We start from the raw sequence: 5236 nt of genomic DNA, 5'->3' as shown, positions 1-5236 counted from the left end.
CTGAGGCACCCCCCCCCCCCGTGGCAGCTCCCCCTCCTGCCCGGGGAGCTGTGCGGCAGCTCCCCACCTCAGCTCACCTCTGCTCTGCCCCCTCCCCAAGCCCCGCGGCAGCTCTCCCTCCCCCCTGAGGCTCCCCCCCAGCCCAGGGAGCCGTACGGCAGCTCCCCACCCCAGCTCACCTCTGCTCCGCCTCCTCCCTGAGCACGCTGTCGCTGCTCCACTTCTCCCACCTGTCAGGCTTGTGGCGCCAATCATCTGTTTGGTGCCGCAAGCCTGGGAGGGAGAGAAGCAGAGTGGGGCAGCGTGCTCAGGGGAGGAGGCGGAGCAGATGAGCTGGGGCGGGGAGTTCCCCTGCGTGCCGCCCCCTGCCCTTACTTGCTGCAGGCGGCCCTCCCCGCGCCCCCCCTGCCCCAGCTCCCTGCACGTAAATGACGATGACCAGGGCGGCCGAAGAAAATGCCACCCTCCCAAATGCTAGTGCCCTAGGTGACTGCCTAGGTTGCCTAATAGGTTGCACCGGCCCTGGGTCAAGGTTAAAGTCAGTTTTGTTTTTCTCTCCAGGGGGCTATAAACTACAGAACAACTTGATGGCACCTAGACACAATTTCCCAACAATGGTTGTGTCTTGGTGCCTTTCATCCTGAAGGATCACACAGTGTTGGGGACTTCACAGAGAGTCTGTGAGGTCCCCATCTCTGAAGAGCAGTCATTTCTGAGCTGGGATATGGCAACTATTAAATAGGATGCAGCAATATTAAAAAAAGATTGGGCAGGAAGTGTAAGTGTGTGTGTGGAGTGGGGGGAATTAGGAAGGCATAATTCCTGCACAAATTCCTTTTGGACAATGTGGGTTCAATTTGGCTGGCAACTGTCAGGCACAGCAAGTTTTGTTCAAGGACGGTTGAAAATGTTTGCTGTACCAGGACATGCCTTGTAAGAGAAGCCATGTTAATGGGCAAGTGATCTGGCCTCTGGTTTTACCTCCAGCACCCTGGGACTTCAGCAGAGTTACTTCCAAGTAACGGAGCACCTTCCAGGTGATGCTCCTCTCGGCATTTAAATATGAATTCTGACCCAGACTAAATCTGTCTCGATTAGCAGATCTCTCCAAGCTATTTTTCACTTCTGCCTGTGTGAACAGGTCATTTTATGCAGGCTTTGAAAAGCGGTTCTGTTGCAGACTTCCAAGGGTACAAAAAATCAACACCCCTAAGAGGTAGTGTAGAGTAGCCCAGAGAGCCCTATGCTGATCTGACCCCTGCAGTAGGCAGCATTAGCTCAACGGAAGATTTTTCTTCGTGGACTTAGCAACCTCCTCTTGGGGAGGTGGATTAACTGCAGCAACCGGAGAATCGCTCACTACAGCGATACTCACAATGCTACAGCCGCACAGTGCTTCCAAGTGTGGATGTTGTCTTTGGGCAAATCTTATCTGATCGAGAACCCCTGCTTTACAGGAAGCGCTTGACAATTTCTGTGTCTCAAACTGGGGGTCGGGACCCCTCAGGGGGTTGTGAGGTTATTACATGGGGGGCCGTGAGCTGTAAACCTCCACTCCAAATCCCACTTTGCCTCCAGCATTTATAATGGTGTTAAACTTTTGACCCCTTTCACATAGCAAGCCTCTGAGTGCGACTCCTCCGCCCCCCCGCTTATAAATTAAAAATACTTTCTTTACAGCAGTGACTCTCATATATATATATAAGACTGCATTTTGGAAGTGTAATTCACTACAGTGCTCGTTTTGGCCACAGGGTGGCAGTGCTGCGTGCCAAATGAACAGAGGACGTCAGCGAGGGGGGAATGTCACATTGCGTTGCATTCCAGAGGGAACCAATTCCAGCCATTCCCTGCAGGGAAACCACTCTCTCCATTTGATTTCTATAGCCAGGGAAGTTGTGTGGAAATGCCTTCTAAGGGTTAAAGCTGAAAGCACTTATCCTGACTGCAAGTCTCGCTCCCACCAGTCCCGCGGTGTGGGCCGTACTCCAACTGCAGACAGAGCGCTTGTTTATCTCCAGGCTTGTCTACACTTGCAGCAGCACAGCTGTGCCGCTGTAGCACTTGGTGGAGATGCAACCTACAGGCATGGGAGAGCTTCTCCCGCCGGCACAAGTACTTCACCTCCTGTCGACATAGCTACCGCCTCTCGGGGAGAAGTCCTCGCATCAACAAATCCCGACCAACCTCCCGGTACAGACAGCGCTAATGTCATTGCTCAGTGTGTCGGTTTTCCACACCCCGAGCAACATAGTTACAACCACATACATTCGTAGGGTGTAGGCCAGGGCTCGGTCTGCTGTCATGGCCTGTTGGTTCAAATACAGGTCTGGGAACCAGGAACTCCAATGCTCCATTCCCATCTCTCTCTCACTGAGGCTTACAAGTCTTAGAAACACGACCTTATGTGTATGGGCATTTTCTAGATCTGCAGAATTGTGACCTCTGTGCCCAAAGGGTTACCGTAAAATCATATAATTGTAGGCCTATTTTGAAATAGGAAGTCATCAGCCAGGGAGGCTTTTTTTTTTTTTTTTTTTTTCCCTAGTGGGGAATTGGTTTTTGGCCCCGCACTGCAGACATCAGTGATGTTAAAATATTTGTACATCACAAAAATAAACTATGTACCACTCCCCCAATTTAAGTGTGTCCATGGCCTTGAATAAAGCAAATCTCAGAGCAAGTCATTGACATGTGTACATCAATTTGAGTGACCTCGATCACTTTTAATATGGCCAAAGTGTTTGCTTCCCAAGATCAAGTCCCCCATTCTGTCAGTATGGCCTACATTCTTAGGCATGGTAAGCTGAGCTCAAGCAGTGACTGAAAAAATGTGCGAGTTGTGGTGGATAATCAGCTGAACATAAAGAAAACACTGTATGAAATGTTATTGCTGCTGCTGTTAAGCTGTTAAGTGTAGACAAGCCAAAGTCCAGTTCCAACAGCTCTAATACCATGTGAAAGAGAAGTTAGTTGTGTTGGGCTAAAAACAAACAGTTGTTACTTTGTTGGGGCAAAAGACGGTCAAGGATGAGAGTTAAAAACTTACTTATTTTTATAAATTTCGAGGAAAACCAACTAAAAACTACCTGGACTAAGGAAACTAAGGATTGTTAGAGAAGATCAGACTCTCAAGCATTTCAAAAGAAAGTTAAGAAGGGAAAACCGAGGGTAAGCAATAAGAAACTGGGGTTCAGTAAATAAACACGCCATCAGCCTGAGGTCTCAGTGGTATACAGTTTGTTACTCAAACTTTAATATTGGACAAACACCAGCGATTGGGTTAATAACACCTTTGTACGGTGTTGTAACTTAGATGGAATATATGGGCCCAATGGGCTCTTCAAACAAATATTTATCAATCTAGCAATGGCTGGAAGTTGAATTGAGACAAATGCAGCCTGGAAATAAGGTGTAAATTTGTAACAGTGAGGGTAATTCACCAGTGGAACAACATCCAGTGTCGTGAAGGATTTTCCATCACTGGCAAGTTTTAAAAAGTCCAATCTTAAATCTCAAAAAATCGATCTACAGCCTAATTCCTTTTGCTCTAGAATGTCCCCAGAACATGTTGTACAGGAGGTCAGACTAGATGATCACAACGGTCCCTTCTGGCCTTGGAATCTATGAATTAGGCATATACATGTGAGTCTGCCCTCCCCCCTCAATCTCTCAAAGGGTCTCCTGCTCCTACAGTTACTGCAGGAATGAGCATGCGCTGTTGGACAATAGTACCTGAGCTACAGGTTAAAAGCAGACCCCTCTGATTACGTAGGTCCCTGCCTGGCTTGCTGTGAAGAATTCAGCAGATAACCAAGTAGCAGAAAGTTCCAGGGACAAAGCCACAGCTCCATGGCACTTTGCCCCAGGTACCGAGAATGTAACATACCTGTTTGGGGGGAGGGAGGCAGAGAAGAGCTGCAGTTTCCATACCTTTGTTGTTCATTACAGTGACCCAGATTTTACCAAGTTCTCTCCCAACGTGTTCTTTTTCTCTTCAGGAAGGTGAGCAGTAGGGTTATCGCTTTGTTCTTTGGTAGCCCCTTTATCATTAAAGTGAGCCATATGTGCAGATGAAGCCATGTATATTGTGTCGAATGTCTCCTCCTGAGTTATTCAGCCTTATCAGACCAGCTTCTTCTAGCATGGGGGGTGCCTGCACTTCTTTGACATCAGCAAAGGGATTTGTCATTGATTGTTAAACTTTAACTTGTTGTCCCCACCGAACAGGCCTTTCCAGGTGGGAGTCTGCATGCCCCGCCTATGTACGGGAACTAAATCCAAGAAGTATTTGCTGTGCTATCTTTTGCATTTGTAGAGGTTAATGGCTTTTCCTTTTAGGAACCGCTTCTTGTTAAAGCAGCCCCAGTATGTTTCATATAAAAACATCCAGCACATGACATTCCTTATAAGAACTGGCTTTGCGGTTGCAGGGGGATGTGGGGACTTGCGTTATTTCAGTCCTTTGCCACTCGTGAATAATCCCTGCCCATCTCTTTTTAGGTCTGATTCAACAATTGTTTTCCCCCTCTCCTCAAAGGTCAGCTGATATCTTTTAACTTTTGCCCACTTCTCTACACGTGCAGGTTCTGCTAGCAGCAATGCTGTGGTGCTAAAACAAAGCAATTCCCTCTTTGCATTTTTCTGTCTGATTCATAATGAAAATAAAGACCCCCTTTGAGTAACTTCCCTACCTTATCGTAACTGGAGTTCTTGAGATGTATGGCCCCTCTCAGTACGTGACGAGCTGCCCTCCTTCTCTTCTGCTTCAGATCTTGGCAAGAGAGTTGATAGTTGATCCACCCCACCCCTTTTAAGCCCTGTGTCTCAGTGCAGAGCAATGAGGAGGCACGGTCTGGACAGGGTGCAAACATGGACCAATGGACACTGCTTGCAAGAGTTCTTGTCTCGGGCGCGTGGCGCGCATGCATACCCACGCTGGAATACGCAGAGTGACCAGCACTCGAAGAAGGGGAACTTTACACAAGGAAAGAACTGGAGTTGTTTCAGTGCTGGTCCCATTATATATTCCGGTGTAGGTGACCAATAGTACTCCCTTTCTCTTCCTCAGTAAGGATGCAGATGGGATTGCTGCTTGTAGAACCACTGCTCCAAAGGATGCCTCAGCAGAGAAGTCTCGGACCCACGGCGTAACGTCTTGTGAACGTGTGGATGGAACTCCGCGTTTGCTTGGTATTTGCAAGGCAGCGACCTCTGAAAGTGATGCCACTGAGGC

The 5236-nt window shown here is 48.2% G+C and overlaps 1 protein-coding gene across 2 annotated transcripts in view; it reads right to left on the bottom strand.

Annotated features, from left to right (window-relative positions):
• LOC117873036 (indoleamine 2,3-dioxygenase 1-like) overlaps positions 1–4904 on the bottom strand; it is a 17843-nt gene extending 12939 nt beyond the window's left edge. The window contains exon 1 of one of the 2 annotated variants that reach the window (XM_034762017.1): positions 4695–4904. The gene's annotated coding sequence lies outside the window, so the exon portion shown is untranslated. Of the gene's footprint in view, positions 1–3933; positions 4642–4694 lie in introns of those variants that run through there. The other variant, XM_034762016.1, reaches the window with a different exon arrangement.
• Positions 4905–5236: the final 332 nt, after the last annotated feature.

This window comes from Trachemys scripta, chromosome 2 (assembly GCF_013100865.1).
Source record: "Trachemys scripta elegans isolate TJP31775 chromosome 2, CAS_Tse_1.0, whole genome shotgun sequence".
NCBI classification, from domain to species: Eukaryota; Metazoa; Chordata; order Testudines; family Emydidae; genus Trachemys; species Trachemys scripta.
Note: the sequence above shows the minus strand (reverse complement) of the source record. Positions and strands in the feature narration are given on the sequence as shown.